This window comes from Eleutherodactylus coqui, chromosome 7 (assembly GCF_035609145.1).
Source record: "Eleutherodactylus coqui strain aEleCoq1 chromosome 7, aEleCoq1.hap1, whole genome shotgun sequence".
NCBI classification, from domain to species: Eukaryota; Metazoa; Chordata; class Amphibia; order Anura; family Eleutherodactylidae; genus Eleutherodactylus; species Eleutherodactylus coqui.
The window spans coordinates 198,050,014-198,071,567 of record NC_089843.1 but is presented as its reverse complement, the minus strand read 5'-3'; the positions used below and the strand labels follow the sequence as shown (position 1 = coordinate 198,071,567).

Here is a 21,554-nt window from a genome sequence, read left to right as displayed (position 1 = left end):
ATCTATCAGAGTTATTGCATACAGTCTATCTATCTATCTATCTATCTATCTATCTATCTATCTATCTATCTATGACATCAGGAAATGAGAGAATTAGATTCCGTACGTAAAATTTGAATGCTAATTCTTTGGCGCTTTGAATTGAATAATCGAGTTGGGACCCATTAACTTTTCCTATTTATGACATAATCAATGCTCGTGCCAAATTTTAAGTTTCTATGACATTGGGAAGTGAGAGAATTAAGTTGGGATGAGACATAAGGCCTTGCCCATAAGCATTCCCCAACCTCCAAGAACTGAACCTACCTACCTGAATGAGATTTTGTAGGCCGCTGCTTCCCCCTTGTGGGCTGAATAAAATAGCCGTTGGGTGGAACATACAATTTATCCGGCTGCTGTGGCTTCTTAGGAAGATATCCTAGTACTTGTTTACCCACTTCCAACTCCAATGGTAATTGGCTGGCGTGCTCTAGTGGTTCCAAGCTGTACGTGTCATAATACAGCCTTAATGACATCACAATGCAGCTTTATAGAACATGTTGGGGCATGTTCAAGGGCGTCCGATGTTGATGACATCAGTGATGACATCACAATAGCAGGTGGCTTACTTATTCGATCTACGTGGGGGGGGGCGTAACGTTCGACGACGCTCGCGCGCCATTTATCGTAGGATATTTGTACTATGCCTATAATCTTCCCAGGAGTGTACTTAACAACTTCCCAAAGTTTCATGGCGATCGGATGAATGGTGTAGTAGCGCATAAAGGACAAACACACACGCAGACACGCAGACACGCACGCACGCAGACAGACATACATTCAATTTTATATATATAGATAGGTTTTATTGGTTTCATGGAGGGGGGGGGGAAACTTTTGCCTTATCTCAAAGCAATGTAAAAATAACTTTGACAATGAAACTTAATAAATAAATTTCGAGTTGAACTATATCATGTTTGTCTGTGATATTTTATAAGGTCTACAAACAGGGGAAGGGGGGGGGGAGCGGTAAGGGAGGGTAGGTATCTATGACACGGGAGAAAGAGAAAATAAAACAAAAAGGGGGGGGGGGGGCGGGCTCCGGGATTGTTGTTTCTCTTTACGATTGTGGTTTAAACGTGTTACTCACATGTCCCTGTCTGTAACCACCTAGTAAATAGGGGTGAGCTCCGGGCATCTATCCATATCGCCCAGGTGTGATACAATTTATCATAGCCTGACGGCTCATCTCGAAGCCTCATTCTCTCCCTACGCTCTATTTCGTGGATCAGTTATTTTTAGCGGAGTGCATTTTTAATGCAGCACACAAGGGGGAGACAGCGGCCTACCAAAATCTAGTTGGCTGCTGCTGTGGCTTTCTTTTTTTTAAAAAAAAGGTAGGTTCCGTTCTTCCATGGTGAGGAATAGGCAGGGAGGTTCCGTTTTTGCCAGCTGGGGAATGCTTATAGGCAAGGCCTTATCCCTGCTGGTGCATGTAACGTCAGACCACGTTTCAGACATGCAGCTGCGGCAGCAGCAGCATTCATTCAGTCAGTGGCTCACAAACGAGGTCCGTGCAAGTTTACATTAAACAGACACATTTCTTTCTTTACTGTATTGACTGCGGTCTTTAGCGAGCGGTTGAACTGTTTCTGTGTCCATGCATTGAATAAAGCAATACATCCTTTTAAAGTAGACGTCCGTTCGTTGGAGTTCTTTGCTCCCCGGGTGTTGCTCCATCTGTAAGCATTGGCCTGGATCATCCCACGTGGAGCGTGTATCTCAGCCCGCGTGGAGCGCTGCAGTTTTTCGACTACCAGCGACTGCAGGTCACTCACACAGGCTGGTTGGAATGGCCTAGCATTATCCTGATCCGGAGGTGTAACTTGAAGCTGCGGGGCCCCAGTACAAAGTCTGGAACTGGGCCCCCAAACTATAAAGCTTCATTGATAGCATTGGTTTACAATGTGGGGAAGAGAGACTTTATGGGCCCCCTAGGGCTCCAGGCCCCCTGCACATACACCCATGACCCGAATACGTGGAGCATACAGACGCAGGCTGCCAGGATACGCTGTGCCTGCCCGATGTTTCCAACTTGGCTATTAGCGCAGCGGTAGGTACGAACTATAGAGTGCGGCTGCCATATGAACTGGTGTGTGTTGTTTTGCTTCCAGTTGTACCTGTGCTGTGCACACTCTGGCAGACGAAGCTGCTCAGTGGATACAATGTTGCGAGCTCCACGGCAGCAGACGGGCTGAGTGTCAATCAAAGTGCTCGTTTGTTAGCAGCAGAAGCAGCCACAGCTGCGCTGCACCTCTTGCTCGTCAGTTTTGTTTTTCTGCTTTTGGAAACTGCTGTAGGAAAAGGGGTGCACCGGTCCTGGAGGTACTGCAATACCAGGTCAATGCGCGGAGTGGACAGAGCAAGCTCTTTTTCCAGCTCCCTGTTCTAAAAATCCATTTAATATATGGTCCCCAGATAGGGGACGTATCAGATATTAAACTGATAAGAACAGATTTTTTTTTAAGTTAACATCCCCAACTAGTGGGGTGGCTTTATTGACACAAAAAGAGTTTTACAATTCGTTTAACATATTAAGAACATTTTAAAACCTAAAATGTTCTAAAAACCAAAAACTCTTTAAAAATACAAATACATACATATAAAATGGGCACTTGGTGGCATCACAATATGGAACTCCACTCACTTAAAAGCCATTTTCTGGATAAAATCGGAAAGTTCTTTTTATCTATTATAAAATAATCATACATCTCACTAAAACAAATAGATAAAACGTCCTGCACTGATAAAATCTCGTGTTTAAACAATAAAATGTTTCGGGCCTTCCACAGAGCTGCCTTCACGCAGTTGATGGTCTTCCATGCCATTATCCTCTCGGTCCATGTGGGGCACTCCAGGCATCCGTACAGCACGGTCTCCATCTTTAGTTCTTTGATCCGGGTGATTTTTATCAGAAGAGGGCTTATCTTAGTCCATATAAGTTTAGAAAAAAAACAGGTCCACATCAGATGTTGTACACTTTCATCCTCTCGACATCCGGGTCTTGGGCAGGCGGCAGAGTTGGTCAGCCCTCTTCGATGCTGGAATGCCCGGCATGGAAGACACTCGTGAACGCAGCTCCAGGCAAGGTCCTTCTGAGAATTAAAAAGAGAGTTGTCGTTAACCATCCTCCAGATTTGCTTGGTTCTCTCTTCGTTAAAATTCCCTGCAGGCGCCATAAACTACTTTCCTTAATATCTTTATACATTTTTTTACTGTTTAAAAGATATTGTATCGTCTTATCGCTAAAATCATATAAAATCACTACCTTTGCTAAAATCTTGTAGTCTTCTGCTAGGTTAAAAGAGTAGGGGGAATTTAAAACTGTGGAAAACCACCCATGTCTCCGCATAAAATAACCTGTGTTAAAACGTATGAAGTAAGACCAGTAGTGATTCTTAAAAACAGCGTTAAGACACATGCTAAAAAACTTAGTTAAAAGAAAAGCTCTAAAATCAGGGAAATCCTTCCCCCCCATAGGTTTGGGTTTTAAAACTATCTCTCTTCTAAGTTTTTCCATTTTGGAGTTCCATAAGAAAGTGAAGCATGCCTTTGTGATCTTCTTTAGCAGCCGGTCTGGAGGGGGAAACACCAGACTAAGATATAATAAAATGGGTAAGATAATCATCTTTGTTATTAAAACCTTCCCCTCCAGCGTCAGCTGCCGCATGCTCCACATACACAATTTTTGGTTTATTTTTTGTGCCACCAAGTCCCAACTGGTAAAACCGTTGTTGGACTCATTAAAGGAGACCCCTAAAATCTGCACGGAATCAGAAACAGGAACAGGAATGTCCGATAAAAGCATGTCTCCAATATTTAAAATGTTGCTTTTATTAAAATTCACTTTAAAACCGGAGGAGCAGCAAAAATACTGAATTTGTTTTAGAGTCTTTTGAATTGAGAGGGTGTCCCTGCAGAGCACCGCGACATCATCCATGTACCCCACTACTTTAGCCTCGATACCCCCCCCCACCCGGAAGGGGGGTTCCTCTGATCTGCTTGTCCTTCCGTAATGCGCATAAAAGAGGCTCCAGTGCACAGATAAAAAGTAGTGGGGACAAGGGACACCCCTGCTTCACCCCGGATTCTAAAAGGACATCCTGCGTCTTAAAACCATTTACTAAAATCTTACTCGTGCAGTTTTCATAAAAGGCTCTTAGGGACAATAAAAAGCCTTCTGGTATACCCATCTTCTCTAAAACCTTAAAAAGATAAAAGTGCGACACTCTGTCAAAGGCCTTCTCAAAATCTATAGATAAAATGGCAATTTTACCATGCCTTGACTTGGTGTCGCTAATGCAGTCTTTTAAAAGGTTGAGATTGTCGTGAATCGCCCTCCCAGGGACGCCACAGACTTGATTTTGATGTATTATTTTGTGAATTATCTGTTTCAGTCTGTTAGCGCAGATTTTGGCCATGATTTTGTAGTCGGAGTTTAGAAGGGTGATGGGTCTCCAGTTTTTTATATCAGTCTTGTCTCCTTTCTTGTACAACAGAGACACCTCACCCTTCCTCCACGACCCTGGGAGGCTTTTGGAATAAAAAATTTCACTAAAAAGAGAATAAAAATCCTCTTTTAAAATCCCATAAAACGTAACATAAAACTCGATGGGTATACCGTCCGGACCAGGCACCTTGCCTGGTTTAAAACTACGGATGGTATCTAAAATCTCCTGCTCTGAGATATCACGCAATAAAAAACTCTGTGAGGCAGGGTCTAAAACATCCGTGATCTCCTCTAATGAGTCCTTCATAAAACTTACATCCACACTCTTAGTGCTAAAAAGATCCGCATAAAAACCATGTACCTTTCCTAAAAGACCCTGTACATCTGTGACTCCGTCCAGTTCATTTAAAACACTTTTTTTATCTGTGATTTTCTTAAAAAAATACCTGGAGCAGGTCTCGTTTTCTTCGAGGTGTTTCACTCTAGAACGAAATATTATTTCTTTACCCTTCTGCTCCAGGCATTTGGCAATATCCTTTTTCACATCTAAAATCTCTCTAGTCACATCAATATCATGCTCTCTCATTTTGTACAGGGTCTGCAGACGGGTGTTTAGATTAGAATAAAAGGCCCGTTTCTCTTTGGCTTTAGAGATCCCAACCCTGATAAAATAGTCCTTAATCTTAATTTTCATCTTTTCCCACCACTGGCTGGTGGGAATGTTGGGATCTCTTACCCGTCTGCACTCTTTAAAAAAGGTAATAAAATCCGATAAAACCTGCGGATCTTGTAGAAGGGACACGTTCATCTTCCAGGCATTACTGGTTCTCCTTCGTTCTTCAAGGTTTGCTTTAAAAAGTAAAACCTTGTGGTCAGAGAATGTATTGGTAAAAACATCAGATCTAAAAGGTTGTACCTGGTGAGAGCAGAAGATAAAATCTATCCTGGAGCTGCAGGTGGTGTTGCTCCAGGTCACGCCGGCCTCTTCAGGTAAAAGTGGATTACATTTCTTAAAAACATCCGTAAGCAGGTGATCTGTTATGATGTTCTTCAGCATGTTTGCAGTTTTGTCGTAGTTCCTGCTTACGGAGTTAGAGAACCGGCGTTCCCCCCTTAAAACACAATTAAAATCACCAGCTAAAACAAGGGGATAAGAACTGTTAATAAAAAGGGGTAAAATCTCCAACATTTCTGCTCTCACCTTCTTTTCTGGAGAACCATAAAAATTTAAAAACTGCCATCTAATACCATTTAATAAAACTCTGACCAATAAAATTCTGCCTGGTAAAATTTCATAAAAATTTTCAATAAAAACGTTCCCTTTAAAAAGAATGGCGACCCCTGCTGATCTGGACTCGTTAGATCCAGACCAGACTGATGGACCGTGCACCCAATCTTTTTCATATTTCTTATATTGGGATTTGTGCGGGATGCCGCATTCCTGCAGGAAGAACACGGAAGCAGCAAAAATGGTAAGGTAGTTAAACAGGGCAGCCCGTCTCACTTTACTCTCGAGGCTTCTTACGTTGAAAGTGAGACAGGAAAGATCCGCCATCATTGAGTGGGTAGAAGGACGGTATCGTATATGCCCACGGTGCTCAACTTAAAAACCACACTCTCCGGCAATGCCAGAGACCCCGCTGGAGCTCTCATACTCCCCCGCATCCGAATCCACTGTGAACAGGGATGATGCTGGAGAGGAACTGCCATCACTCAGCTGGCCCCCCAGGACACCCGAGGCAGGAATGTCTGATAGGTCCCAGATGGACGACATTGGGAGTGTGCCCACCCCTGGGGTCGGCAAGTCGGCTTCCTGGTGTTCGGTTTTCCCCTCTGCCGGGGTGGGTACTTCGCCCTTGGCCACCGCCTCGGAGGTTGCCCCCGCGTCCCCTGCCTGGCAGGCAGGGGCACTGGTGGCTGGCACCTTAGGGGGACCGTCCGGTTTCGCTGCGTCTGCAGGTACTTCCTTAGGTCCCCCCCGTACCACCTCCGAGTACAGGGTGGCCTTCGAGCTTTTCCGCCTTTTCGTGACTGCCGAGCTTCCCCCGGGGTCTTCTGCCTCGGGTACCCTCGCAGCCGGCGTCTCCTGCAGGCTGGGACCGGCTTCATTTGGACTCTCCTCTGTCCCAGGGACCTGGGGGTGGGAGTCCTTCGGCCTATCCGCAGCCCTCCTCTTGCTACGCCGCTGCTCTTTTGCTGTACCTTCCTCATTTTGGGGGGGTCTGCTGGTGGTATCCATGTCCTCCGGTTCCTCTCCTTGGGGGGGTGCGGTTTGGTCTGCTGGCTTCCTTGGCTGCCCTCGCTGCTCCGTGTTTCGTGCCCTATGACGACATTCAAAAGAAAGATGACCAACTCTGCCGCATGTATCACATTTTTTCGCCATAGGACACTGGTTGGTCTCATGCTCTGAGCCACCACAATTCCTGCAGGTGACGCCGCAACTGTCTTTCTCATGTCCATATTTTCTACAGTTGCGGCAGTAGGCTGGCATTCCCGCAAAATAGAGGTCGCCACTCACGTTACCCAGTTTAAAACGAGCAGGCGGTAGTTTTAGACCCCCTGGGCACCCAGGGTCTTTAATACACGTGACCTGAAATCTCCATTTAGATGTCCAAATACCAAGCTCGTTCATTATCTTTCCCATACACTTGACTGATTTGAAGTATCCACTTAGGAAGGCTTCTACTTCCTTCAAGTCAGCTTAGGGAGAATACATTTTAATCACCACAAGCTTGGTCACATCTAGGACGTGCTCAACCAGCTGGACACCCTCAAGCCGTGCATCTTGTTTTGTAGGAATCGCATTAATCAAATCACTGAAAATACCTTTCTGGGTAAAGGTTACGTCATAAGTCCTACGCTTGGGGTAGTCCTGTATCGCCAGTATCTCTCGTTTTTGTATGTTGAATACTCCCATGAGCACGTCCTCCACCACATAACGCAGGCCACGTGTACCCGCCGCTTCCTCAGTAAAAACCACTCGTATTGTGTTTGCAATCCGGGCGTATGCCGGTATGGAGTCTGGGTCCGTGCCCATGACTCCTTTGGGTTTTCTGACGCTTTACAACACCGCTGTTGTAATTTTTTCCTCACTTGGTGCAAGACCAAGAGGGCAAGGGGGATCGCGACTCGTTATCTCTAGGACTAGGCCCTCTCCCCAATAGCAGCAGGCGGGTTTAGCCCACCGAAGTGGGCGATCCCGCTAGGCCGAGGAGAGGGGTACCTGAGATACCCTCTGGCTAAGCTCTCCTGCACAAGTGCACTTGAACTTAGCCAAAAGGCCGAGAAGCGATAACCCGAAATAGGTTTCACCTGCAGCCCGGCCCGCCCAACTCCACTTCCAAGGCTTGAGGCAACAGGCTCAGCCGGCACTCTGGGCGCACCCACAATGCACCCAGGCAGCTGGGAGAGTTTTGCATAGCCCCGCCCCACGCCTTCTCAACTGCGCCCTCCCCCCCCTCAGTCCTTCCTCTTGCACCGTGCTCACGCATCCTAGGCTTGTAGAGCCTGCTGCTGCTGCTGCAGGACTCGTCACCTCCCTACCCAGGATGGTTAAGCCGGCGATGACACTAGAAGCAAGCACTAGTTTGTCTCTGAAGGTGCGTCGGCCGGTCGGTTGGAGGGATCTCTTCGGCCGGCCGCATTTCGAGTGGGGACGGATGGAAACTTTTTACCTGAAATGAGGGAAATTGGCTTCGGCCCCATAGGGCTTTATTGCCTTTCCCTGGGCCGGCATTAGTAGACCCTAGTAAGGAGAATAATAGAACGGCATGGTCATCCGAAGAACTTAAAAACATACAGCAGGCCTTTTTTTCCCGCCATACATACATAACTACAGATTTTATATTTTTTTTACATATCTATATATATATATATCTATATATATATCTATATATATCACACACACACACACACAATCCTAAATCTATCTTTAATCTATATCTACAAAATCTATAATTCAGAAATAATCCATATCTATATTCTACGTAATTAATAAAGATAGATTAGATAGGATAGGATAGGATAGATAGACACATACATGCATACATACTGTATGCAAATGAGCCAGGTATTTGGAATGCTGATGATGTCACTCCCTTGTGATGTCATACATACATACATACTGTATGCAAATGAGCCAGCTGTTTGGAATGCTGATGATGTCACTCCCTTGTGATGTCATACATACATACATACTGTATGCAAATGAGCCAGCTGTTTGGAATGCTGATGATGTCACTCCCTTGTGATGTCATACATACATACTGTATGCAAATGAGCCAGCTGTTTGGAATGCTGATGATGTCACTCCCTTGTGATGTCATGAGCCAGGTGTATGGCAGGCTGATGTCACTCCATTGTGATGTCATCAATTTAGAAGCATAAATACCGGGCTTGGCAGCGCTTTTAGTCAGTCTCTGCTGCAGCTGGGAGACGGGAGATGGTCTTTATCTCTACCAAGAAGCTGCAGAACTACCGGTAACTGCAAAACTACCGGCAACTGCAGAACTACCGGCAACTGCAGAACTACCGGTAACTGCAAAACTACCGGTAACTGCAAAACTACCTACCGGCAACTGCAGAACTACCTACCGGCAACTGCAGAACTACCGGTAACTGCAAAACTACCGGTAACTGCAAAACTACCGGTAACTGCAAAACTACCTACCGGCAACTGCAGAACTACCGGTAACTGCATCATTTTTATTTTATTCAATATAGGTTTTATTGGTTTCATGGAGGGGGGGGGGAAACTTTTGCCTTATCTCAAAGCAATGTAAAAATAACTTTGACAATGAAACTTAATAAATAAATTTCGAGTTGAACTATATCATGTTTGTCTGTGATATTTTATAAGGTCTACAAACAGGGGAAGGGGGGGGGAGCGGTAAGGGAGGGTAGGTATCTATGACACGGGAGAAAGAGAAAATAAAACAAAAAGGGGGGGGGGGGCGGGCTCCGGGATTGTTGTTTCTCTTTACGATTGTGGTTTAAACGTGTTACTCACATGTCCCTGTCTGTAACCACCTAGTAAATAGGGGTGAGCTCCGGGCATCTATCCATATCGCCCAGGTGTGATACAATTTATCATAGCCTGACGGCTCATCTCGAAGCCTCATTCTCTCCCTACGCTCTATTTCGTGGATCAGTTATTTTTAGCGGAGTGCATTTTTAATGCAGCACACAAGGGGGAGACAGCGGCCTACCAAAATCTAGTTGGCTGCTGCTGTGGCTTTCTTTTTTTTAAAAAAAAGGTAGGTTCCGTTCTTCCACGGTGAGGAATAGGCAGGGAGGTTCCGTTTTTGCCAGCTGGGGAATGCTTATAGGCAAGGCCTTATCCCTGCTGGTGCATGTAACGTCAGACCACGTTTCAGACATGCAGCTGCGGCAGCAGCAGCATTCATTCAGTCAGTGGCTCACAAACGAGGTCCGTGCAAGTTTACATTAAACAGACACATTTCTTTCATTACTGTATTGACTGCGGTCTTTAGCGAGCGGTTGAACTGTTTCTGTGTCCATGCATTGAATAAAGCAATACATCCTTTTAAAGTAGACGTCCGTTCGTTGGAGTTCTTTGCTCCCCGGGTGTTGCTCCATCTGTAAGCGTTGGCCTGGATCATCCCACGTGGAGCGTGTATCTCAGCCCGCGTGGAGCGCTGCAGTTTTTCGACTACCAGCGACTGCAGGTCACTCACACAGGCTGGTTGGAATGGCCTAGCATTATCCTGATCCGGAGGTGTAACTTGAAGCTGCGGGGCCCCAGTACAAAGTCTGGGACTGGGCCCCCAAACTATAAAGCTTCATTGATAGCATTGGTTTACAATGTGGGGAAGAGAGACTTTATGGGCCCCCTAGGGCTCCGGGCCCCAGGTACGACCGCACCCCCAGCACATACACCCATGACCCGAATACGTGGAGCATACAGACGCAGGCTGCCAGGATACGCTGTGCCTGCCCGATGTTTCCAACTTGGCTATTAGCGCAGCGGTAGGTACGAACTATAGAGTGCGGCTGGCATATGAACTGGTGTGTGTTGTTTTGCTTCCAGTTGTACCTGTGCTGTGCACACTCTGGCAGACGCAGCTGCTCAGTGGATACAATGTTGCGAGCTCCACGGCAGCAGACGGGCTGAGTGTCAATCAAAGTGCTCGTTTGTTAGCAGCAGAAGCAGCCACAGCTGCGCTGCACCTCTTGCTCGTCAGTTTTGTTTTTCTGCTTTTGGAAACTGCTGTAGGAAAGGGGGTGCACCGGTCCTGGAGGTACTGCAATACCAGGTCAATGCGCGGAGTGGACAGAGCAAGCTCTTTTTCCAGCTCCCTGTTCTAAAAATCCATTTAATATATGGTCCCCAGATAGGGGACGTATCAGATATTAAACTGATAAGAACAGATTTTTTTTTTTAAGTTAACATCCCCATTGCTGGGGTGACTTTATTAACACAAAAAGAGTTTTACAATTTGGTAACATATTAAGAACATTTTAAAACCTAAAATGTTCTAAAAAACAAAAACTCTTTAAAAATACAAATACATACATATAAAATGGGTACTTGGTGGCATCACAATATGGAACTCCACTCACTTAAAAGCCATTTTCTGGATAAAATCGGAAAGTTTTTCTTATCTATTATAAAATAATCGTACATCTCGCTAAGACAAATAGATAAAACATCCTGCACCGATAAAACCTCATGTTTGAATAATAAAATATTCCGGGCCTTCCATAGAGCTGCTTTCACGCAGTTGATAATCTTCCATGCCATTATCTTCTCGGTCCGTGTGGGGCACTCCAGACATCCATACAGCACGGTCTCCATCTTTATTCCTTTGTTCCGGGTGATTTTGTGTAGAAGAGGGCTTATTTTAGTCCATATGATTTTAGTAAAAAAACAAGTCCACATAAGATGTTGCACGGTCTCTTCTTCTTGGCATCCTGGTCTTGGACAAGCGGCAGAGTTGGTCAGCCCTCTTCGATGCTGGAATGCCCGGCATGGAAGACACTCGTGAACGCAGCTCCAGGCAAGGTCCTTCTGTGGGTTAAAAAGAGAGTTGTCATTTACCATTTTCCATATTTCTTTTGTTCTCTCTTCATTAAAATTACTTGCAGGCGCCATAAAACCACTTTCCTTAAAATCTTTGTATACTTTCTTACTATTTAAAAGGTATTGCACCGTCTTCCCGCTAAAATTATATAAAATCACAATTTTTCCTAAAATTCGATACTCATCCGGCAGGTTAAAAGAATAGGGGGAATTTAAAACTGTGGAAAACCACCCATTTCTGCGCATAAAATAACCTGTGTTGTAGCGGATAAAATATGACCAAAAGTGATTTTTAAAAACAGCGTTAAGACACATGCTAAAATACTTAGTTAAAAGAAAAGCTTTAAAATCAGGGAAATCCTTCCCCCCCCATAGGTTTGGGTTTTAAAACTATCTCTCTCCTAAGCTTTTCCATTTTGGAGTTCCATAAGAAGGTGAAGCATGCCTTTGTGATCTTCTTTAGCAGCCGGTCTGGAGGGGGAAACACCAGACTAAGATACAATAAAATCGGTAAGATAATCATCTTTGTTATTAAAACCTTCCCCTCCAGCGTCAGCTGCCGCATGCTCCACATACATAACTTTTTGTTTATTTTTTGTGCCACCAAGTCCCAACTGGTAAAACCGTTGTTGGACTCATTAAAGGAGACCCCTAAAATCTGCACGGACTCAGAAACCGGTACAGGAATGTCCGTTAAAAGCATATCTCCAATGTTTAAAATGTTGCTTTTACTAAAATTCACTTTAAAACCGGAGGAGCAGCAAAAATACTAAATTTGTTTCATGGTTTTTTGAATTGAGAGGGTGTCCCTGCAGAGCACCGCGACATCATCCATGTACCCCACTACTTTAGCCTCAATACCCCCCCCACCCGGAAGGGGGGTTCCTCTGATCTGCTTATCGGCTCGTATTGCACATAAAAGAGGCTCCAATGCACAGATAAAAAGTAGTGGGGACAAGGGACACCCCTGCTTCACCCCGGATTTTAAAAGGACATCCTGCGTCTTAAAACCGTTTACTAAAATCTTACTCGTGCAGTTTTCATAAAAGGCTCTTAGGGACAATAAAAAGCCTTCTGGTATACCCATCTTCTCTAAAACCTTAAAAAGATAAAAATGCGACACTCTGTCAAAGGCCTTCTCAAAGTCTATGGATAAAATGGCAGTTTTACCATGCCTTGACTTGCTGTCGCTAATACAGTCTTTTAAAAGGTTTAAATTATCATGTATGGCCCTCCCAGGGACGCGACAGACTTGATTTGGATGTATGATCTTGTGTATTATATTTTTGAGTCTGTTGGCGCATATTTTAGCCATGATTTTGTAATCGGCGTTTAGAAGGGTGATGGGTCTCCAGTTTCTGATATCTGTCTTGTCGCCTTTCTTGTACAACAGAGACACCTCACCCTTCCGCCATGACCCTGGGAGGCTCTTGGAATTAAAAACTTCCGTAAAAAGAGAATAAAAATCCTCTTTTAAAATTCCATAAAACGTGACATAAAACTCGATGGGTATACCGTCCGGACCAGGCACCTTGCCTGGTTTAAAACTACGGATGGTATCTAAAATTTCCTGCTCCGAGATATCCCGCAATAAAAACCTCTGTGAGACAGGATCTAAAACATCCGTGATCTCCTTTAATGAGTCCTCCATAAAACTTATATCCACACTTTTAGTGTTAAAAAGATCCGCGTAAAAACCATGTACCTTTCCTAAAAGACCCTGTACATCTGTGACTCCATCAAGGTTATTTAAAACGCATTTTTTGTCAGTAACTTTCTTAAAAAAATACCTGGAGCAGGTCTCGTTCTCCTCAAGGTGTTTAACTCGGGAACGGAAAATAATTTCTTTGCCCTTCTGCTCCAGGCATTTGGCGATATCTTTTTTTATATCTAAAACTTCTTTCGTCACATCAATATCATGCTCTCTCATTTTGTACAGGGTCTGCAGACGGGTGTTTAAATCAGAATAAAAGGCCCGTTTCTCTTTGGCTTTGGAGATCCCAACCTTGATAAAATAGTCCTTAATCTTGATTTTCATCTTTTCCCACCACTGGCTGGTGGGAATGTTGGGATCTCTAACCCGTCTGCACTCCTTAAAAAAGGTAATAAAATCAGATAAAACCTGCGGATCTTGTAGAAGGGACACGTTCATCTTCCAGGCATTTCTGGTTCTCCTTCTTGCTCCAAGGTTCGCTTTAAAAAATAAAACCTTGTGGTCAGAGAAGGTATTATTAAAAACATCAGATCTAAAAGGTTGTACCTGGTGAGAGCAGAAGATAAAATCGATCCTGGAGCTGCAGGTGGTGTTGCTCCAGGTCACGCCGGCCTCTTCTGGTAAAAGCGGGTTGCATGTTTTAAAAACATCCGTAAGCAGGTGATCTGATATAATGTTCTTCAGCATGTTTGCGGTTTTGTCATAGTTCCTGCTTACGGAGTTAGAGAACCGGCGTTCCCCCCTTAAAACACAATTAAAATCACCAGCTAAAATAAGGGGATAAGAAGTGTTTATAAAAAGGGGTAAAATCTCCAACATTTCTGCTCTCACCTTCTTTTCCGGAGAACCATAAAAATTTAAAAACTGACATTTAATACCGTTGATAAAAGCTCTGACCAATAAAATTCTGCCTGGTAAATTTTCATAAAAATTTTCAATAAAAACGTTCCCTTTAAAAAGAATGGCGACCCCTGCTGATCTGGACTCGTTAGATCCAGACCAGACTGATGGCCCATGTACCCAATCTTTCTCGTATTTTTTATATTGGGATTTGTGCGGGATGCCGCATTCCTGCAGGAAGAATACGGAAGCAGCAAAGATGGTGAGGTAGTTAAACAGGGCAGCCCGTCTCACTTTACTCTCGAGGCTTCTTACATTAAAAGTGAGACATGAAAGGTCCGCCATCATTGAGTGTGTGAAAGGATGGTGTCGTACACACCCGCGGTGTTCAACTTAAAACCCACACTCTCCGGCTACGCCAGAGACCCCGCTGGAGCTCTCATACCCCCCCGCATCCGAATCCACGGTGAACAACGATGATGCTGGAGAGGAACTCCCATCACTCAGCTGACCCCCCAGGGCACCCGAGGCAGGAATGTCCGATAAGTCCCAGATGGACGACATGGGTAGCGTCTCAACCCCGGGGGTCGGCAAGTCGGCCTCCTGCTGCTCTCGCTTCCCCTTTGCAGGGGTGGGTACTTGGCTCCTGGCCACCACCTCGGAGGTTGACCTTGGGTCCCCCACCTGGCTGGGAGGGGCACTGGTGGATGGCACCTTAGGGGGACCGTCCGGTTTCCCTGCGTCAGCAGTTACTTCCTTAGGTCCCCCCCGTACCACCTCCGAGTACAGGGTGGCCTTTGAGCCTTTCCGCCTTTTTGTTGCCGCTGCGTCTCCCCCGGGGTCTTCTGCCTCGGGTACCTCCGCAGCCGGCGTCTCCTGCGGGCTGGGACCGGCTTCATTTGGCCTCCCCTCTGACCCAGGCTCCTGGGGTTGGGAGTCCATCGCCCGATCTGCAGCCCTCCTCTTGCTACGCCGCTGCTCTTTTGCTTTACCTTCCTCGTTTTGGGGGGGTCTGCTGGTGGTATCCATATCCTCCGGTTCCTCTCCTTGGGGGGGTGCGGTTTGGTCTTCTGGTTTCCTTGGCTGCCCTCGCTGCTCCGTATTTCGTGCCCTATGGCGACACTCAAAAGAAAGATGACCAACTCTGCCGCATAGATCGCATTTTTTTGCCATAGGACACTGGTTGGTCTCGTGCTCTGAGCCACCACAATTCCTGCAGGTGACGCCGCAACTGTCTTTCTCATGGCCATATTTTCTACAGTTGCGGCAGTAGGCTGGCATTCCCGCAAAATAGAGGTCGCCACTCACGTTACCCAGTTTAAAACGAGCGGGCGGTAATTTCAGACCCCCTGGGCACCCAGGGTCTTTAATACACGTGACCTGAAATCTCCATTTAGATGTCCAAATACCAAGCTCATTCATAATCTTTCCCATACACTTGACCGATTTAAAATAGCCACTGAGAAAGGCTTCCACTTCTTTCTGGTCAGCGTAGGGAGAATACATCTTAATCACTATGAGCTTGGTCACATCTAGGACGTGCTCCACCAACTGGACACCCTCAAGCCGTGGATCTTGTTTGGTAGGAATCGCATTGATCAAATCATGGAAAATACCTTTCTGGGTAAAGGTAACATCATAAGTCCTACGCTTGGGGTAGTCCTGTATTGCCAGTATTTCTCGCTTTTGTATATTGAATACTCCCATGAGCACGTCCTCCACCACATAACGCAGGCCACGTGTACCCGCCGCTTCATCGGTAAAAATAACTCGAATAGTGTTTAGTATCCGGGCGTATGCCGGTATTGAGTCTGGGTCCGCACCCATGACTCCTGTTATAGCGCCTTACAACACCGCTGTTGTAATTTTCCACACCTTGACACAAGGTCAAGCGGGCAAGGGGGATCGCGACTCGTTATCTCTAGGACTAGGCCCTCTCCCCAATAGCAGCAGGCGGGTTTAGCCCACCGAAGTGGGCGATCCCGCCAGGCCGAGGAGAGGGGTACCTGAGATACCCTCTGGCTAAGCTCTCCTGCACAAGTGCACTTGAACTTAGCCAAAAGGCCGAGAAGCGATAACCCGAAATAGGTTTCACCTGCAGCCCGGCCCGCCCAACTCCACTTCCAAGGCTTGAGGCAACAGGCTCAGCCGGCACTCTGGGCGCACCCACAATGCACCCACAATGCACCCAGGCAGCTGGGAGAGTTTTGCATAGCCCCGCCCCACGCCTTCTCAACCGCGCCCTCCCCCCCCTCAGTCCTTCCTCTTGCACCGTGCTCACGCATCCTAGGCTTGTAGAGCCTGCTGCTGCTGCTGCAGGACTCGTCACCTCCCTACCCAGGATGGTTAAGCCGGCGATGACACTAGAAGCAAGCACTAGTTTGTCTCTGAAGGTGCGTCGGCCGGTCGGTTGGAGGGATCTCTTCGGCCGGCCGCATTTCGAGTGGGGACGGATGGAAACTTTTTACCTGAAATGAGGGAAATTGGCTTCGGCCCCATAGGGCTTTATTGCCTTTCCCTGGGCCGGCATTAGTAGACCCTAGTAAGGAGAATAATAGAACGGCATGGTCATCCGAAGAACTTAAAAACATACAGCAGGCCTTTTTTTCCCGCCATACATACATAACTACAGATTTTATATTTTTTTTACATATCTATATATATATATATCTATATATATATATCTATATATATCACACACACACACACAATCCTAAATCTATCTTTAATCTATATCTACAAAATCTATAATTCAGAAATAATCCATATCTATATTCTACGTAATTAATAAAGATAGATTAGATAGGATAGGATAGGAAAGATAGACACATACATGCATACATACTGTATGCAAATGAGCCAGGTATTTGGAATGCTGATGATGTCACTCCCTTGTGATGTCATACATACATACATACTGTATGCAAATGAGCCAGCTGTTTGGAATGCTGATGATGTCACTCCCTTGTGATGTCATACATACATACATACTGTATGCAAATGAGCCAGCTGTTTGGAATGCTGATGATGTCACTCCCTTGTGATGTCATACATACATACTGTATGCAAATGAGCCAGCTGTTTGGAATGCTGATGATGTCACTCCCTTGTGATGTCATGAGCCAGGTGTATGGCAGGCTGATGTCACTCCATTGTGATGTCATCAATTTAGAAGCATAAATACCGGGCTTGGCAGTGATTTTAGTCAGTCTCTGCTGCAGCTGGGAGACGGGAGATGGTCTTTATCTCTACCAAGAAGCTGCAGAACTACCGGTAACTGCAAAACTACCGGCAACTGCAGAACTACCGGCAACTGCAGAACTACCGGTAACTGCAAAACTACCGGTAACTGCAAAACTACCTACCGGCAACTGCAGAACTACCTACCGGCAACTGCAGAACTACCTACCGGCAACTGCAGAACTACCTACCGGCAACTGCAGAACTACCGGTAACTGCATCATTTTTATTTTATTCAATATAGGTTTTATTGGTTTCATGGAGGGGGGGGGAAACTTTTGCCTTATCTCAAAGCAATGTAAAAATAACTTTGACAATGAAACTTAATAAATAAATTTCGAGTTGAACTATATCATGTTTGTCTGTGATATTTTATAAGGTCTACAAACAGGGGAAGGGGGGGGGGAGCGGTAAGGGAGGGTAGGTATCTATGACACGGGAGAAAGAGAAAATAAAACAAAAAGGGGGGGGGGGGCGGGCTCCGGGATTGTTGTTTCTCTTTACGATTGTGGTTTAAACGTGTTACTCACATGTCCCTGTCTGTAACCACCTAGTAAATAGGGGTGAGCTCCGGGCATCTATCCATATCGCCCAGGTGTGATACAATTTATCATAGCCTGACGGCTCATCTCGAAGCCTCATTCTCTCCCTACGCTCTATTTCGTGGATCAGTTATTTTTAGCGGAGTGCATTTTTAATGCAGCACACAAGGGGGAGACAGCGGCCTACCAAAATCTAGTTGGCTGCTGCTGTGGCTTTCTTTTTTTTAAAAAAAAGGTAGGTTCCGTTCTTCCACGGTGAGGAATAGGCAGGGAGGTTCCGTTTTTGCCAGCTGGGGAATGCTTATAGGCAAGGCCTTATCCCTGCTGGTGCATGTAACGTCAGACCACGTTTCAGACATGCAGCTGCGGCAGCAGCAGCATTCATTCAGTCAGTGGCTCACAAACGAGGTCCGTGCAAGTTTACATTAAACAGACACATTTCTTTCTTTACTGTATTGACTGCGGTCTTTAGCGAGCGGTTGAACTGTTTCTGTGTCCATGCATTGAATAAAGCAATACATCCTTTTAAAGTAGACGTCCGTTCGTTGGAGTTCTTTGCTCCCCGGGTGTTGCTCCATCTGTAAGCGTTGGCCTGGATCATCCCACGTGGAGCGTGTATCTCAGCCCGCGTGGAGCGCTGCAGTTTTTCGACTACCAGCGACTGCAGGTCACTCACACAGGCTGGTTGGAATGGCCTAGCATTATCCTGATCCGGAGGTGTAACTTGAAGCTGCGGGGCCCCAGTACAAAGTCTGGGACTGGGCCCCCAAACTATAAAGCTTCATTGATAGCATTGGTTTACAATGTGGGGAAGAGAGACTTTATGGGCCCCCTAGGGCTCCGGGCCCCCTGCACATACACCCATGACCCGAATACGTGGAGCATACAGACGCAGGCTGCCAGGATACGCTGTGCCTGCCCGATGTTTCCAACTTGGCTATTAGCGCAGCGGTAGGTACGAACTATAGAGTGCGGCTGGCATATGAACTGGTGTGTGTTGTTTTGCTTCCAGTTGTACCTGTGCTGTGCACACTCTGGCAGACGCAGCTGCTCAGTGGATACAATGTTGCGAGCTCCACGGCAGCAGACGGGCTGAGTGTCAATCAAAGTGCTCGTTTGTTAGCAGCAGAAGCAGCCACAGCTGCGCTGCACCTCTTGCTCGTCAGTTTTGTTTTTCTGCTTTTGGAAACTGCTGTAGGAAAGGGGGTGCACCGGTCCTGGAGGTACTGCAATACCAGGTCAATGCGCGGAGTGGACAGAGCAAGCTCTTTTTCCAGCTCCCTGTTCTAAAAATCCATTTAATATATGGTCCCCAGATAGGGGACGTATCAGATATTAAACTGATAAGAACAGATTTTTTTTTTTTTGAAAAACCAGAACGGCTTTATTTACACATCATAAAACAGTTCATCACATCAAATACAACTTAGAAACATGTTGAACTCATGACAAATTAACCAACTGAATCCATTTTTTGACTTTCCACATCCCCTCTGCATCCATCCCCCCTTTGCTTTTGTCCCACAAATAAATAAAATACAATTTCCCCAACACCATTCGCACGCTGTCCCTAACACTCAGATCCTTCCGCTTAAACACATACACATTCCTCACATCCCACAACACTTCCTTCACACACGCCAAGAAGAGCCACAGCAGTCTCTGCTTCACACAATCACTCACACCTAACCCGAACATAACTAACTCATAATTGATGAAAGTGGCTCCCGTTATCTCCCTGCACAATGTGCCGAGTCTCCGCAGTACATTCTGCGCATAGTCACAGTTCCAGAAAACATGCATTACACTCTCACATCCTCCGCACCCCTCTCTTGGACATCTCTCACTCCTCACCAAGCCTCTCACACGCTGAAACTCTCGTACTGGTAACACACCATGCAGACTCTGCCATACAATCTCACTCTGCCTATTACTCATTCCGTCCATCTGTACCTTCTTCCACACTTTCTCTACATCCGCTCCTCGCACAGAATTGTCACACACCACATCCTTACTCTCAATGATCTTCCGCACCATCCGCTTATTCTTCAGCACACTCACCTCGCACTCACTCAACTCAAACTTCACCACAAAGTTGACAACCCATTCATACCACTTTGGACTCTCAAACGCCACTGGCCTACGTAGATCATACCACTTCATCCGTACATACAATCTCCCTGCCAAATACCTCATCATACACGCCCCTTTTGTATCTTTCTGAAACAATGTTAACAAGAAGAAGATAATGTTGCAACCAAAGTAAACTTCCAGATTGGGAAAACTCACTCCCCCCTTTCTCCAACTCTTCACCACCACGTCTCTCCTCAACCGCTCCATTCTTGACCTCCAAAAAAAGGTAAAGAGGATTCTATTCAGTCTCCTAAGGGTCATGTAGTCCGGCGGGAAAACCATCGCCACATAAAGAAATATTGGTAGAATCACACTTTTGATCACTAGAGTCTTACCTATGAAGGTAAGGCTCCGCAGCCTCCAAAAATTTAAACAACTTTCTGCTTTCTGTTTTGCTTCTCGCCAACTCTCCTTCCCATCTAGACTACTGTCAAAACTAATTTCTAGAATCTTGATAGCCCCATCCACTCTATTTAACCCCACATCCGCACTCAACACAGCCTCACCAAACACTTTACATTCACTCTTGTCCCAATTCACACGGAAAGCAGATGCACCACAGAAAATAGACACCAACAGCTTCACCCTCCTCACCGCACACTCAGACTCACACATCACACACACATCATCCATGTAAGCACTCACCTTCAACTCTCTTCCGTTGCTGCCAGGGATATGGATTCCCCGCACTACCTTGTCTCTCTTGATCATACATAACAAAGGTTCCATGGCGCAAATAAACGCCACAGCCGACAGCGGACACCCCTGACGCACTCCAGACTTCACATTCACTCTCCTTCCAACCTTCCCATTCACCAACATGCTACTAAAGATATTTGCATACAAACTCCTCACTCTGCACACAAACTCGGCCGGAAATCCCATTCGCAACAACACACGAAACAAAAACCCATGCGACAACCTGTCATACGCCTTCTCAAAATCCACACTCACCACATACACATTCTTCTTTCGCTTCTTGCAGTCCCACAACACATCTCTCATCAGACACAAACTCTCATGCACACGTCTCCCAGGCACCGCACAATACTGGTCCTCACTCACCACACACTCCACCACGTCACGCATACGGTTGGCGATTATCTTAGCATAGATTTTATAGTCACAGTTTAACAATGTGATAGGACGCCAGTTCTTTAAAAGCTTCAGATCCCCCTTCTTTGGTATCAACACAACCACACCCTCACGCATACTATCAGCCATCTCCGCATTCGTCCACATGTACTTGCACACCTCACTTAAATCCTTGCCCACCACATTCCACAGCATCCGGTAGAACTCCACCGGCAACCCATCAGCACCGGGTGTCTTATTTAAGGCCAAGCTCTGCATTACCTCAAACACCTCATTTGTGGACAACTCCCGCATGATAGATGCTCGCTCCACATCCCCAAGCCTACCCTCTACCTCACTCAGAACCTCGCTCTCCAGACATTCATCCCTCCACCTATCCGCATACAACTCCTCATAGAACCCCGCAATCACCTCATGCACCCCCTCCCCCCTCACCTCACACTCATCCTCATCCACCAC

General features: G+C 46.0%; 1 non-coding gene and 2 pseudogenes across 1 annotated transcript; all 3 read right to left on the bottom strand.

Moving 5' to 3' along the window:
• Positions 1–2,342: 2,342 nt before the first annotated feature.
• Positions 2,343–2,528, bottom strand: LOC136574042 (U2 spliceosomal RNA). The gene has a single exon (XR_010786207.1). It is a non-coding gene; the product is annotated as a U2 spliceosomal RNA (small nuclear RNA).
• Positions 2,529–10,727: 8,199 nt separating this feature from the next.
• On the bottom strand, positions 10,728–10,898 carry LOC136574060 (U2 spliceosomal RNA; annotated as a pseudogene).
• Positions 10,899–19,068: 8,170 nt separating this feature from the next.
• LOC136573994 (U2 spliceosomal RNA) lies at positions 19,069–19,244 on the bottom strand (annotated as a pseudogene).
• Between the last annotated feature and the right edge of the window lie 2,310 nt (positions 19,245–21,554).